The sequence below is a fragment of the Phyllobates terribilis genome, unplaced genomic scaffold, assembly GCF_046119375.1.
Source record: "Phyllobates terribilis strain yellow unplaced genomic scaffold, ASM4611937v1 Scaffold_3__8_contigs__length_932513732, whole genome shotgun sequence".
NCBI lineage: Eukaryota > Metazoa > Chordata > Amphibia > Anura > Dendrobatidae > Phyllobates > Phyllobates terribilis.
Genome location: NW_027362763.1, coordinates 450,881,901 through 450,898,943, shown reverse-complemented (window position 1 = coordinate 450,898,943; position 17,043 = coordinate 450,881,901).

Below are 17,043 nucleotides of genomic sequence, written 5' to 3'. Positions count from 1 at the left end.
GCCTGGTATCTAGAAATGCATCCAGTCCCTGCTTGAACTGGTGTAGTGAATCCGACATTACCGTCTCCTCACTCAGTGAATTCCATATTCTCACTGCTCTTACCGTAAAGAACCCCTTCCTATGCTGGTGCTGAAACCTTTTCTCTTCCAGTCTTAGTGAATGCCCTCTTGTTACCGTAATATCCCTCCTTTTGAACAAATCCCGGGCAAGGTCTCTATACTGTCCCCTAACATATTTGTACACATTTATTATGTCCCCCCTCAACCTTCTCTTTTCCAGGCTGAATAGTCCTAGTTTTGCCAACCTCTCTGGGTATTGCAGTCCCTCCATTCCCCTTATTAATTTTGTTGCCCTCCTTTGTACCTTTTCAAGCTCGTTTATATCCTTTCTATATATTGGGGCCCATAACTGAGCACAGTATTCCAAGTGTGGTCTGACCAGAGCTTTGTACAGTGGAAGAACAATGTTCTCCTCCTTTGCAGCTATACCTCTTCTGATACATCCCATTACCCTGTTTGCCCTTACAGCAGCGGCCTGACTTTGGGCACTCCAATTTAGTTTGCTATCAATCAAGATGCCCAAGTCCTTCTCCATCTCTGAATTCCCCAATGATTTCCCATTCAGTGAGTACTGGTGACTTCCATTTTTCCTTCCCATATGTATGACCTTACATTTCTCCTCGTTAAACCTCATTTGCCATTTAATGCTCCACCTACCCAGCTTATCCAAATCCCTCTGTAGGTCTGCACTGTCCTCTTTTGTATTAATTGTTTTACATAACTTTGTGTCATCTGCAAATATTGATATTTTACTATTTATCCCGTTGACTATGTCGTTAATAAAGATATTAAATAACATTGGGCCTAGTACAGACCCCTGTGGTACCCCACTAGTGACGCTTACCCAATCTGAGTATATTCCATTTATAACCACCCTCTGCCTTCTATCCTTTAGCCAGTTAGCTACCCACTTGCAGACATTTTCCCCCAGCCCCATCATTCTCATTTTGTATACCAACCTATTATGTGGCACGCTATCGAACGCTTTTGAGAAGTCGAGATACACGACATCCACTGACGTCCTGAGTTGTGTAATCTGGAGAGCCTGATACAACTCTCTCATCACCCTCGACATGAAAGGAGTTCCTTGGTTTGTCAGGATCTTCTTTGGCAGGCCCGTCCAGGAAAATATATGTATCAGCTCTCAGGCTATACTCCTGGCAGAGGAGTTTCTCAAGGGTATCACCTTGGGGTACCGTGTTGCATAGTCCAGCACCACTAGGATGTATTGGTGACCCATGGTGGTCTTAACTAAGGGCCCTACAAGGTCAATGGCAATTTGGTCAAACGGGACCTCTATAATTGGTAACAGGACCAGGGTATTCCGGAAGTGGGACACGGGAGCAGTTAACTGACACGTAGGACAGGACCGACAATGGTTGACCACCTCCCAGTGACACCCACGCCAGTAAAATCTTTGAAGGACCCACTCTTGGGTTTTGTCTTTACCCAGATGCCCACCCAAGACATGAGAATGGGCTAGGTCTAGTACTCTAAACCTATAGGGCCCTGGTACCAACAGCTGTTCTAACACTTCCCCTCTCTGTTTAGTAACCTGATATTGCAAATCCTCATTGACTGAAAAATAAGGAAACCTGGTGTTAGCCCCCTGCTCCTGGGCAACCCCATTTGTCACTGTCACATTGTCCCATGCCTCTTTCAAAGTAAGATCCTGCATTTGTGCAGTACCTAAATTCCCCACAGAAACCACCAGTTAAGGAATCTCATCCACATGGGTCCCTGTCTCATCCTCGTTGCCAGCAAGGACACACAGGGGGAATGCATCTGCCTCTGGCTGTAATGGGGATTCTTTGTGGATGAATCGGCTTTGGTCTGAGCATGTGGGCACCCCCGCCTTACCACACAAGTCCCAGAACAGCAGAAAGTCCCGCCCGATTATAACCGGGTGTAACCAGTCTGTGACTACCCTGACCTCATGGGACTCAGTACCATGGTTCATTTTTACAGTCATTTTGGCAATGGGGTAGTCCTTGGTGTCTCCATGAATACAGTGGATGCCCATGTGTTTCCCTGGGATCAACTGGTGGGGACGTGTGGCCCTTACCAGCATCACCAAACTCCCTGAGTCCAAAAGTCCCGACACCAGTACCCCATTTATGGTCACAGGACATGACTGTTGCCCCTCACCGGGCTGATAGTCCACACTGCAGGTGGGATAGGCATAGTATGAGCAGTGTCTTTTTATGCTGCAGTTCATCTGCTCGGAGAACATAGGACACCAGGCGGCTATATTTCCAGGACTGTGACACCTCCAGGAGATCAAGACTTTCCCAGTTGCTTTTGGCAGACCCTCAGCAACCCCTTGGCACCTCGGACTCCCCCCAGTGGTGGCTCTAATACTCCTCTTTTGGGACTCGGGCTCCCTTTGGTTTCCTCAGTATGGGGATGCAGCACCACCCGGCATCCTTAGGGTTCTCTCGACCACCTGGTATCTTTGTACAGGGCCGACCAGGTCATCCGCATTCTGGGGGTCTCCCTGTGCAACCCAAGTCTGTACGGGCCTAAGAAGGGAGTGAAGAAATCTGTCCATCACCACCCGTTCTTCCATCTGGGCTGGGGTGGAGGACTCTGGCTGAAACCACTTCTGCACAAGATAGAAGAGATCGAACATTTGGGAGCGAGGTGGTTTATCACCACAATAAGCCCAGAGGTGAACCCTTTGGGCTCTGACTGACATAGTCACACCAGCACGTGCCAGTATTTCATTTTCAAGTTTAACATACTCTTGGGCATCATGCAAGGCCAGGTCATATTAAGCCTTCTGGGGCTCACCAGTCAGATAGGGGGCCAGCACCTCCGACAACCGCTTCTCCCACTCTGCCACCCACTTAAACATAGTCAAAAATGCTTCCACATCATTCCCCTGGGTCATTTTTTTGCATGGCTCATCTTACCGTTTTATGGATGTACGAGTCATCACCTGGAGTTGGGGGAGGAGCTTCTGGCCTCGCACGAACTGCCTCGGCGAGCAGTTCCATCTACTGCTCTTGTTTCAGAGCTGTTCTTTTTGGTTCTGCTGCTGTTGGTGGATCTGTTGCAATAACAGCTTGCTTGTCACCTGCTGAGCTTTCACCAGGTGCTTTATCAGGTCCTCCATGTTGGTTATTGTTGTCTAATGGGGATCTTGCCCGCCGTCTCCACCACCTGTGGTACATCTCTCACTCAGCTGCACACGGAGGTTGACACATGTACTCTTTAAATCTTTTGTTGGTTTATTATAGTGTGGAATAAACCAACAGTTAGTGCATTAAAATAAACACAGCCTGCTGGGCAAAACAGGAAAAGCAAATCAAAAATGGTAACACAAAGAACACAGTCCTTGTAGTAGCAGGGATCCACGTGCTGAGAGTTCAGTAACCCCACATGGATCAGGAACAAACAAACACAAGATCCCTTCTGGAGCTAACTTTTCCAGACACTGAACTCTGAATTCCTCAGCTGGCCGAGTATTTAAACCCCCCCAGACCACACCCTGAGGTGGAGATATGGTGAATGGCCTCCTGCCCTTCATAATGGCCATTCACAAAAACCACTCCATTTTACAAATGGACTTAACCCGTCTCAGCAAATAACATGCTGGAGAAAACGTAATGGTTTTAGTTCACTGAAGCTAATAGCCTGAGGGAAACATACCTCCCCTCCAGCATTTTACCAGTGACTTTGTCACATATCCCATGGATAAGTCATCAGAATCTGAGCACTGGACAACCTCTCTAATGAAAATACATATGCTTGAATGTTGAATGGTAGAATGGCACACTATGTTAGTGATGCAGTGCACCATGTGATAGTAAATTAATGCATAATGGTGTGCTATTAAAAGACATATATACACTGCTCAAAAAAATAAAGGGAACACTGAAATAACACATCCTAGATCTGAGTGAATGAAATATTCCCATTGAATACTTTATTCTGTACAAAGTTGAATGTGCTGACAACAAAATCACACAAAAATCATCAATTGCAATCAAATTTATTAACCAATGGAGGCCTGGATCCTGGATTTGGAGTCACCCCCAAAATTAAAGTGGAAAAACACACTACAAGCTGATCCAACTTTGATGTAATGTCCTTAAAACAAGTCAAAATGAGGCTCAGTATTGTGTGTGGCCTCCATGTGCCTGTATGACCTCCCTATAATGCCTGGGCATGCTCCTGATGAGGTTGCTGATGGTCTCCTGTGGAATCTCCTCCCTGACCTGGACTAAAGCATCCTCCAACTCCTGGACAGTCTGTGTTGCAACGTGACGTTGGTGGAAGGAGCAAGACATGATGTCCCAGATGTTCTTAATCGGATTCAAGTCTGGGGAATGGGTGGGCCCGTCCATAGCTTTAATGCCTTCATCTTGTAGGAACTGCTGACACACTCCAGCCACATGAGGTCTGGCATTGTCCTGCATTAGGAGGAACCCAGGGCCAACCGCACCAGCATATGGTCTCACAAGGGGTCTGAGGATCTCATCTCGGTACTTAATAGCAGTCAGGCTACCTCTGGCAAGCACATGGATGGCTGTGCGACCCTCCAAAAAAATGCCACCCCACACCATTACTGACCCACTGCCAAACCTGTCATGCTGAAGTATGTTGCAGGCAGCAGATCACTCTCCACGGCGTCTCCAGACTCTGTCACGTCTGTCACTTGTGCTCAGTGTGAATCTGCTTACATCTGTGAAGAGCATAGGGCGCCAGTGGCGACTTTGCCAATCCTGCTGTTCCGTGGCAAATGCCAAGCGTCCTGCACGGTGTTGGTCTGTGAGCACAACCCCCATCTGTGGACGTCGGGCCCTCATACCACCCTCATGGAGTCAGTTTCTAACCGTTTTTGCAGACACATGCACATTTGTGGCCTGCTGGAGGTCATTTTGCAGGGCTCTGGCGGTGATCCTCCTGTTCCTCTTTGCACAAAGATGGAGGTAGCGGTCCTGCTGTTGCCCTCCTATGGTCCCCTCAACACACACACATATATATATATATATATGTATATATATATATATATATACTGTATATATACATATACACATATATATATATATACACACACACACACATATATATACATATATATAATGTATATGTATATACACTGATGTGTGTGTATATATATATATATATATATATATATATATATATATATATATATATATATATATATATATATATACAGTGCTGGCACCCCTGAAATTCTGTCAGATAATACTCAGTTTCTTCCTGAAAATGATTGCAATCACAAATTCTTTGGTATTATTCTCTTCATTTAATTTGATTGCAAGGAAAAAACACAAAAGAGAATGAAGCAAAAATCAAATCATTGATCATTTCAAACAAAACTCCAAAAAAGGGCCAGACAAAAGTATTGGCACCCTCAGCCTAACACTTGGTTGCACAACCTTTAGCCAAAATAACTGCGAACAACGGCTTCCGGTAACCATCAATGAGTTTCTTACAATGCTCTGCTGGAATTGTAGACCATTCTTCTTTGGCACACTGCTCCAGGTCCCTGATATTTGAAGGGTGCCTTCTCCAAACTGCCATTTTGAGATCTCTCCACAGGTGTTCTATGGGATTCAGGTCTGGACTCATTGCTGGCCACATTAGAAGTCTCCAGTGCTTTCTCTAAAACCATTTTATAGTGCTTTTGGAAGTGTGTTTTGGGTCATTGTCCTGCTGGAAGACCCATGACCTCGGAGGGAGACCCAGCTTTCTCACACTGGGCCCTACATTATGTTGTAAAATTTGTTGGTAGTCTTCAGACTTCATAATGACATGCACACGGTCAAGCAGTCCAGTGCCAGAGGCAGCAAAGCTACCCCAAAACATGAGGGAACCTCCACCATGTTTGACTGTAGGGACCGTGTTCTTTTCTTTGAATGCCTCTTTTTTTTTCCTGTACACTCTATGTTGATGCTTTTTGCCAAAAAGCTCTACTTTTGTTTCATCTGACCAGAGAAGATTCTTCCAAAACGTTTTAGGCTTTCTCAGGTAAGTTTGGCAAACTCCAGCCTGGCTTTTTTATGTCTCGGGGTAAGAAGTGGGGTCTTCCTGGGTATCCTACCATACAGTTCCTTTTCATTCAGATGCCGATGGATAGTACGGGTTGACACTGTTGTACCCTCGGACTGCAGGGCAGCTTGAACTTGTTTGGATGTTAGTCGAGGTTCTTTATCCACCATCCGCACAATCTTGCATTGAAATCTCTCGTCAATTTTTCATTTCCGTCCATATCTAGGGAGGTTAGCCACAGTGCCATGGGCATTAAACTTCTTGATGACACTGCGCACGGAAGACACAGGAACATTCAGGTCTTTGGAAATAGACTTGTAGCCTTGAGATTGCTCATGCTTCCTCACAATTTGGTTTCTCAAGTCCTCAGACAGTTCTTTGGTTTTCTTTCTTTTCTCCATGCTCAATGTGGTACACACAAGGACACAGGACAGAGGTTGAGTCAACTTTAATCCATGTTAACTGGCTGCAAGTGTGATTTAGTTATTGCCAACACCTGTTAGGTGCCACAGGTAAGTTACAGGTGCTGTTAATTACACGAATTAGAGAAGCATCACATGATTTTTCAAAGGGTGCCAATACTTTTGTCCACCCCCTTTTTTAGGTTTGGTGTGGAATTATATCCAATTTGGCTTTAGGACAATTCTTTTTGTGTTTTTTTTCATTGAAGACAAGTTAAATGAAGAAAATAATACCAAAGAATTTGTGATTGCAATCATTTTCAGGAAGAAACTAAGTATTATCTGACAGAATTGCAGGGGTGCCAATACTTTTGGCCAGCACTGTATATATATATATATATATATATATATATATATATATATATATACAGTCTATGTTATGTATGTGTGTATGTATGTGTGTGTATTTCTGTATATCCAGTATATACATCCAAAGAAACACTCCCATCAAAGTTATTCCAATATTCCGCAGCGCTTTACAATTCAGAGGCTCATATACAATAATCATAAGTAACAAAGTTAAAGATAACAGCATAATTAAAGTAAAAATAAAGACAACTCTGCTGGTAAGAGCTTACAATCTACAATGAGGTGGGCATGACACAAAGTACAGGTGCTTAATTACAATGATGGTCCAGCCATCTTGAGGGAAAGGGGCATAAATAAAGAGTGCATGAGCTAGTCATCAGCCAATATTTGTAGTGGTTTTGGGTGCGGTGGAGTTTGATGGAGAATTATGTTCAGGGAAATAGTGAAAAAGCTATATTTAAAAAGGACTTTGATTAGAGAATATGATAGGCCGCCATAAACAGATGTGTTTTTAGGGAGCACCTAAAACTGTGTAAGTTGTGATTCATCCTAATTTCTTGGGATAGAGCATTCCAAAGAATAAGTGCAGCTTGGGAGAAGTCTTGGAGCAGGAAGTGGGAGATACAAATTAGTGTGGATGTTAGTCGAAAGTTGCTTGCAGAGTGTCGAGAACGGGTAAGCTGATAAACAGAAATGAGGAGGAGATGTAGGGGGTGCCACACTTTTAATATATTGCAGTCATCATATTATATATCACTATGTACTTACAGTTGCTTATTTTGCCTTTCTACCCAGCTAATTCTTCTCTTTTCTCTGCTCTATGTAGAAGCAAGAAATTGCTTGTCCCTGCATTTTTCATCCCCCCCCTTTTCAACTCCTGACCCAGCTGCTCCCTCCCCCCCCTCCTCCCTGCCAAGGACTTTTGCAGTGACTGATGAGTCATACAGGGAAAATTGACCTCCGGTTTCTACATAGACCTTAGCAGGATTCAGCTAATCAGTTTTTAGTAACGTGATATCATAGATCTAATGGAAAACAGAAGAATTATCTGCGTAGAAAGGTAAAATGAGCAATTGTAAGTACATAGTGCTGTATAATATAATGATTGCAATAAATTAAGAGGATAAAAATGTTGATGGGAGTGCCTCTTAAATATATACAAATAGATGCAGCTTTCAATAAGAATCATTAACTTGTCAGACAGTGTGCTACTGTGTCACTTTTAAATTAATATATCGGTACACTCTCTTATATCCTAAAGTAGTTCTCTAGGAATAGAAAAATCTGCTTTCTTCTAAAAACAGTGCCACACCGGTGCATTCACTGTGACTAGTATTGCAGCTTAGCCCTATTGTAGTAAACTGGGCTAAGCTGTGATTCAATCAAAGCCCAGCCCTGTCTGCAGCCCCTAAACCTATGTTCCTAATTAGCAAAATAGTAAATGTAACTTGGGGCCAATTTAGAGGTTGTAACTCAGGTTTAGTACAAGCTAAAGCTTTGTTTGCACTTAGTTTTTTTGTTCCATTTTTCTGTTAAGTAATAAAAACAAAAATGCAGAATGTTTTATGAAGAACAGATGCAAACTGAAGCAGAAAATCCCCATTGACAATAGTAGGATCCATTTGGTTTTCATTGTGTGCCCATTTTTTCAAATGTAACAAAAAGTGCCCTACACTTTTTGTTCTCTGCAAAAAAACTTAAGCAAAGCAGAAACCAGATGAATCCCTAAACCATGGCAGTGAAACAGCTCTTAAAGGGAACCTGTCATGTCAGTTGGAGCGTGTAAACTGCCCCCAGGTTGTTGTTAGTGATGCAATATGCATCCCTAACATGCTTTTGCACTAAAATCGGTGCTGTAATCTTTTGTAAAAATCACTTTATGTACTTATATCTTACCTGCTGGTTTAGTCATAGCGGTGTTCCTTTCCTTATTCAGTCCGGCTTGTCCCGCCCACTCAATTTGAATTGCCCCCGGTGTGTGCCGACATCATATGAATAGGCTTGCTGTGGTCACTCTGATGCTGTGACCCTCGCTTGCGCTATGCGTATTCAACGGCCGCGCGGCATCACTAACAACAACCTGGGGGCAGTTTACACGCTCCAACTGACATGATAGGTTCCCTTTAACAATGTATTTGCAAAGTTATTCAGCTTCAACATTATATGTAAAATATAAAATAGTTTTCAAAGGTGAAAAGTATCTCAGTAATAAAGTTCTGCCAAAACTCATGTTGTTTGATAAATTAAATCTGAATTCTATTTTGGTACTTTTTTCTTCACAGTTTCTACATGGACATGTTCTCTAAAGTGCGGAGACTGATTTGTAAATATCATCAGAAGTGTCCAACCTTTTTCTTTGTGTAGAAAGGCTAATAATTGTATCTGTATCTTGTATCTACTGCTTTATTAATTATAAATGAAACTCTTAAGAATCATTCATGAAAGATAGAAATAAAAATACACATGAAAGCTGTTTCTTTCAACATATAAAGAGTTGCAAGTAAAAGTAGATGAGACAAGTGTCCTAATGCATCAGAGACATTATTTTTGTCACACACTATATTATTAGAGGAATATTGTGATTAATTAACCTGTAAATCATCAATTTTTCATTTCATAAAGTGGACATTTTCAACAATCATTTGAAAGTCTATTCATTATAAACAAATTAATATTAGACTGCCGCCTTTAAATATTATGCTCATTATATTGTTACCATACTTAACACTAGAGATGAGCAGAATGCTTTGCGCAACCCCAGTCCACAGTACAGGTGATGACATGCCAGCGCAGCAAATAATAAGATGAGCATGAGATCCCGGAAATGTATGAAATTCACGAGGCCCCACTCCATGGCCAGAGTGCACAGAGTGAACACCAGGCTGGCAAATTAAGCACCGTACCGAAGAACTTGTAAGGTCAGAAAATTTGAGCAGCTCATGCCAGGGCCAGAGTGCATTGACTTGGAACATGGACTGGGGTTGCTTGAAGCGATCCGCTCATCTCAACTCAGCAATAAGTTAGTTTGCTTATGATCAAGTAAAGATTTGTACAGAACTAAAGGGTTCTTATATTCCTATGAGAAAATCATTGCTTTTACTAGAACCAAGGTTAATATTGAGGCCATTTGTCTCAGTGAGGGCATCACATTGTATACAACAGAACATAGCATGGTTTAAAGCCTTATTTAAACATAAACTAGTGGTCTAGATTTGTGCCCATTTTTCTCTTTCTAATTATTATATCTAACTATTTAATTAGCTTGTTTTGCTTAGTTTTAAACTTTTGCACACTGTCATGTGTTAAGCCTGTAAGCATATAAACATTCAGGAGGAATTCAGATTCTCCAGAATCTGAATTGTTTGTAAGGCTATGTGCCCACGTAGCAGATTTGATGCAGAGCGTTTTTGCCTCTCTCTAGCAGAAAAAAATGCATGCAGATTTACATGTGTTTTTTCTGCCAGAAAGAAGCGTTTTTTCAGCGTTTTTTCATGCGTTTTCGCATGCGTTTTTTCAAGCAGTTTTCCAAGCGATTTTGAGCATCACTTGGAAAAGTGCTTGACAAGTTGGTCACACAATATAAATCCATGCAACCGGCAAGGATTTATATAGTGTGACCAAGTAATAGTTAAAAAAAGAATAAGAATGGTAAAAAAAAAAAAAAAAGATTATACTCACCTTCCGGTGTCTTCCCGGTGTCATCTCTGCTGTGTCCGGTCTCTTGCAATGCTCGCAGTGGTGTGAAGGACCTGCGGTGACGTCATGGCAGGTCCTTCACAACAGCACGAGCATTGCAAGAGACCGGACGGCGTGGACAAAACACCGGCAGGACATCGGAAGGTGAGTATAAACTGTATTTTTTATTTTAAATTCTTTTTTTTTACAGATTCTATGGTACCCAGGTCTGGAGGAGAGTCTCCTGTCCTCCACACCCGGGTACCATCTGCACATTAGAACGTGCCAATTATGCAAGTACAGATGCAGTCTTGCGGAATTGGTACGTTCTAATGCAAGTCAATGGCGGCGATTACGCTGCGTGTCTGCAAAATTAATGGACATGCTGCGTATTTTTGAGCACAGCATAAACGCTGCAGGAAAATATGCAGCATGGGCATTGAAAGTGCGGAATTGCATTGGAGACCATGGGGAAAGGTTTACCAAGTGTTTCCCAAGTGTTTACGCTGCGTAAATTCCGCAGCGTAAACACTTGAAAAACGCATCGTGGGCACACAGCCTCATTCTATTCACTTGAATCCAGCTAGCTACTATTTTGCTGGATTCTTTTGAGTGTCGACAGTCCTGCTGCCACAACTTCGGTCTTTGCTTCAGATCTTCTGCCTTCAAGTCTTAGGATCTTCAGCCTCTGATCTGAAGGTTGGTAGGTATGAAGTGAAGACAAGAAGATGGGGCATGGAGCTGCAGTGGCAGGACAGGTGATGGGCAGACCTGGGACAGGTGAGTATGTATAGTCTTTTATTGTTTTTTTTAACCCCTTCCATCTAATCCATGTATTATTCTTTATAGTTTAGAGAAACCTAAAATCATAATGAATGTATTTTTAGGAGACTATTGATTTGTGAATATTCGTTTCTGACCAAATAATATTTTTTAGCCAATATGGATGAATCAAACCTGAAAGCCATTTTTTTATTTTTAAAACTCACTGCGGTCGAATAATAATACAAACAATTTCATCAGCGATCTCTGTCTCTGTGTACCTAAACATAGTGGAATGGTGGCCGACTTTCAACAAACAGAATGAAGATCGGCTATGACCAACCACCTATCCTGATCATGAACACAACAATTGAAATCTAAATAAATTAGTTCATTATTTGTTAATGAAAATTAGCTCATAATCAATAGGCAATGCATTTAATGTGACAACATAAGCATTGGTAATCTTTCAAATTTAAAAATAGACTCTAAGAATAGACAATAATATTCAATAATACTCTCATAAATCCACATTTTTAAACTCTATTTCTTTATCACTCAATGTCAATTATTTTAATTTTAGATTGAAAAAGAGCTAATCAAACTTATCAAGTGAAGTAGGTCTACAAATTCTAGAGTACATTCACAACTGAAAATTGCAAACGTTCTTTGGTTAAAGTGTTTCTGTGCGACAAAAGTTTCTGCCGTTGTATAAGCAAGTATCTGTATTATAACTGATACATCCCTTTAATATATAATAATAATACCACAATTCACAATCTATTTGTATATGTTGTGAAAAGTTTTCTATTAACAATGAACATTAGGAAGAAAAGTAATGTTTCACTTTGTTGCACTGAAAAGAAATAATAAAAATGGCCTTAAAACCCTGTGGGTGTGCTTTTTTTTCATTAAAGTTGGAATTACATTTGATTATTTGCGTTTGTGCAGAGATTTTATCTGACATTGCTTCCCTGTGTAAAAGTCCTTTATCTGTATTTAGTTTGGAAATAAATATCTGATGCCATGAACATTCTATTTCTCTTCGACACGCATTGTTCCTGTTTTTGAGTGGGAGGTTGTGCTGGTTTTGCTTTTTTGTTGAAAAAAACATTCTTCTCGTCTTTACAATAAATGAGTAATATGTAAGACTGTGCACTGGCATAAAGAGTGCTCACTAGCAGTGCTTAAACCTAATGACCTTGGACAAACATTTTCTCTAATGAGAAAGATAATTTATCAAGAACATTTCTGCATAAAGTACGAGGTGACGGACTGTACTGAATGTTTTGTGACTGTGTACAATGACAAGTAACATTTATTTTTAAAGATTAATACAGAAGCAAATATGTCCTCAACTATGTACTTTATTGTTATGTATCTCATATATACTGTACTATCTTTCACATTATTCTTCTTACATTACATTTCATTACAAACGTGAAGTAATCATACTGCCAGCACATTGATGGAATATAAAAACAAAGGGCTGATTGATCAAGACTGGCATTGTTCATTACTTGAGTCAGACGCTCCTGATTCATGAAGAGGTGCACGCCTCCATGCACTCCACCACAGAAATTTCAATCCAATCAGATAAATCTCTGTAACAGCAGTTCAGTGGTGTCTGCAGTAAGAAAAAACATGATCAACTACCTCTTTTTTACGAATAATGGTTCTTAGCTCACATCTGGGAAAGGAACAGGTCCGGTGCTATGCTACTCCGGTCGCAAACACTGCCATTGTCCTGACCCCGGAGGCGAAGCTACTACGTGTGCAGGGAAATGGTCCCAATCTTGTGGAGAGTCACGTTCTGGTGTTGTGGGATGTGTGAGTACGCAGGATGCTGTTGTGTCTGGTACTGAGCAGTGGTGAGATTATGTTCAATCTGCTGCTGAAGCTAGCAAGGAGTAGCTTTCTGGGGATTTTTAGGAGGTAATCAACACCTGATCATCAGCCGGGCTATATAATCTTGCTCCCTGCTCAGTCCTTTGCTGTTTTTTGAAGTTCCCTATGTGCTTGGTGGTGAGTGGTGGTGCTAGAATTAGGTTTTGCTATATTTTCAGGGGTTTTCTTGTTTTCTCTTTTGGTTTCTCTTTCTGGGGCTCTTGCAGATGTACTCACCTGGTCCTCGACTAGGCACCAGCTGCGTCACCTGGGAAGGGCTCTGCCAAAGTCCCCCTTCCATTTACTGAGAGCTGGGTGAAGAGTATTCCTAGCCCTCAAGGGCCCGCCTAGCTGGGCAGCTTGTGCCAAGTTTGTTTGTGGCTGCGCACAGATCAACATAATAAAAGTTTACCAAACTTTTCCAACCGGAAGTGGGTTATTTTCAAGATGGACGTCGAAAACCTTCAAAATCGGACAGAGTCTTATAACTTTCTTATTTCTAAGAGTACAACAATTATTTATTCATAAAACTTATGGTTTTTATGGTCAATGAATTCATTTAAACTTACAAATTTTAACTATGGCGGCCCTTACAATTCTTAGATGGCCAGCGGTCGTCCCTCACTATTGTTAGAGGGCCGTCAGCCGGCTATGCTTTATTGTTCCCATAATTAAGGAGACAGTCTCCTATACTGTTATTGTATATGAAGTGACTGCAAGGGCTGCTATAAATTTAGACATTTCTCAATACTCCTTTGAAGAGACATAGAGGAGGGCCGCAGTAAAAAAAAATGTTCCCATTATAAATGAGTGGATCTCCTATTCTGTTATTGTGTATGCAGTAACTGCAAGGGCTGACAAAAATTTGGACGCACTCCAATACTCCTTTGAAGAGATGTAGAGGAGAGCCTCATTAAAAAAATGGTTCCCATTACTAAGGAGTGGGTCTCCTATAGTGGTAATGCCCATGCAGTGACTGCAAGGGCTGCCAAAAATTTGGACGTGTGCCAATACCCCTTTAAAGAGACATAGAGGAGGTCCTCATTAAAAAAAATAGTTTCCATTATTAAGGAGTGGGTCTCCTATACTGGTAAACATTTACCACTGGGGGATATATATGAACATACTGTATAACATACAGAATGTTAGAGGTAGGCCTCCAATAAAATTTCCTATGGGCATCATAAATACACTTGAAAAAATTATGTGGGTGTTGCATGATGGTCATCCTGTTGATATGTTGGTGAAGGATGAGGCGAAGGAGGAGGGTGACATAAAATAGACAAAATCAGGAAGCGTATACCCATGTCTGGGTGTGAAAAGGTGCATGGGAATAGAGTTAGACCTCCCTAAAAAAAGACATTGGATTTGACTTTATGTTCCGTTGATATCATTCGGTGATTTTGAAAAGTGTGGCCCAATCCAGCCCTTGTTCATTTTAATATGTGGCAGCCTGTCAGCATTTTCAGTTGACAGGCGGATGCACCTATCAGTTATAATTTCCCCTGCGGCACTAAAAACCCGCTCTGACAAAATGCTAGCGCAGGGCAGGCCAGGACCTCCAAGGCGTAGAGTGCCAGTACATGCCACGTGTCCAGCTTGGATACCCAATAATCATAAGGCACAGAGGAATCAGGGAGGATCTTGGTACTGTCAGCAAGGTACTCCTTCAGCATCTTCCAAAACTTTTCCCTCCTTGCCAGATTACCCCGCACATCAGGGCTTGGGCACTAGGAGTGTCTGAGAAAACTGTCCCACATCTTTTACAGTGTTCCCCTGCCTCTGCTGCATTGTATTTGTATCTCCCTCACCTGTACTCCTTGTTTGTCCAACAAACTGTGACCTTTGCCTCCAGTGTTTTCAGATGGGAATTTTTTTAATAATTTTTTAACAGGGCCTTCTGTTACTGCAACATTTTATAAGACCTCTCCGCCACGGTAGAGGTAGTGTAGGTCTATAAGAGTGACCAACCAGTAATTACTGTTGCCCAAAATGCATACAACGCAAGGGTCATTGGAAAGGCAGCGGAGCATAAAGTCAGTCATGTGTGCCAGACTGTTAACAGACAAGACTTCCCTGTCCTGACCAAGAGGACAACTGTCCATGCTCTCCTTTTCATCCTCCTCCTCATCCTCCTCCTCTTTCTCTCTTTCCTCAGGCCATCCATGCTGAACAAACGTGGTTTGTTCTGTTGTGTGGGTAGTACCATCTGAAACACAGGAAAATAGCTCCTGTTCTTCCTCCTCCTAATCCTTTTCCTCCTCCTCATTATCACCCAATCCTCATTGAGATGAGATGAGGCTGGGCTGTGTGACATCACCGTGAATAGTTCCTTGCTCCATCTCATCGTGCTCAGCCTGCAATGCATTCTCTTTAATTGTAAGCAGCGAGCATTTCAGAAGACCGAGAAGCGGGATTGAGAAACTAATTATGGCATCATCGCCGCTCACCATTTTGGTGGAGTCCTGAAAGTTTTGGAGGATGGCACAAATATCAGACATCCATGCCCACTCATCAGCTCTTATGTGCGGAGGCTTACATGAATACCGACGGGCATGTTGAAGCTGGTACAACAAGTGCCCTCTGCTGCTCACAAATCCTTCCTAACATATGCAACGTTGAGTTCCAATGTGTGGTGACATCGCACACCAATCAGTAAGCTGGAAGCTGCAAACACTGCTAAAGCACAGAGAGGGTGGTGGAAGCTGTAAGTGATGTTCTGAGATGGCGCACCCATGGCGTACTTTCACAAGGAGCACAGGCAGATCCGGGTAGGTTTTGAGAAACCACTGAACTACTAGGTTGAGTACTTGGGCCAGGCATGATACGTGTGCGAGTTTGCCAAGCTTCAGAGCCGCCACCAGGTTCTCGCCATTGTCACACACGACCATGCCTGGCTGTAGGTTCAGCGGTGACAGCCACACATCTGCCTGCTTGTGGTGTGCGGTTTGTCATGTAAGCACATTAGCTTCAGCACAGCTTGTTGCCGCTTTACTGAGGCAGTGCTGCAGTGCTTGAGACTGATGTGGTCATTTCAGAGATGGAGACTGAAAAGGAAGAGGAGGAGGTGCAGGAGCTGTGTAATTTGGGGGCAACCCTGATTGACCCAGGGCCCGCAATCCTCAGTGTCGGGAGGAAGGGTTCCTTCCCAGGGTCTGACTGTGTCCAAGCTTCCACTATATTAACCCAATGTGCCGTCAGCCAGATGTACAGTTCCTGCCCACAAGCACTTATCCATGTGTCCGTGGTTAGGTGGATCTTCCCAGTAACTGCATTGTTGAGGGCATGGGAAATGTTCTGGGACACTTCCCTGTGTAATGCGGGGATGGCACACCGGGAGAATTAGTGGCAGTTGGAGACCGAGTACCGAGCGATGGCCGCCATCATGAGGTTGTGGAAAGATGCCATCTCCACGAGCCTAAAAGGCAACATTTCAAGTGCAAACATTCGAGAAATATGACAGTTTAGTCCTGTGGATTGTGGGTGGTTGACTGCGTATTTGCACTTGCATTCAAAGGACTGAGGTAGGGACAACTGAATGCTGTGCTGGGAAAAAGACGTGGACATGGTTGCTGATGGTGGTGGTTGCAAGTGTGCAATGACAGATGCAAGGTTGGAGGCATCTTCGCCTGCGCCATGGACAGGGGATTGGTGTGCACGCACAACAGTGGAACAGGCAGTTGTGTAACTCGAATACACTGTTTCTGGACCCTGGCATTTGGCCCAACTAGTCGGGTGGTATGCTGTCATGTGCCTGAGCATGCTGGTGGTGGTCAGGCTGGTAGTTTTGATGCGCCTGCTGATGCTGGCATGGCAGATGTTGCAAATGGCCTTTTTGAGGTTAACTGGACAATCTTTAAAACAA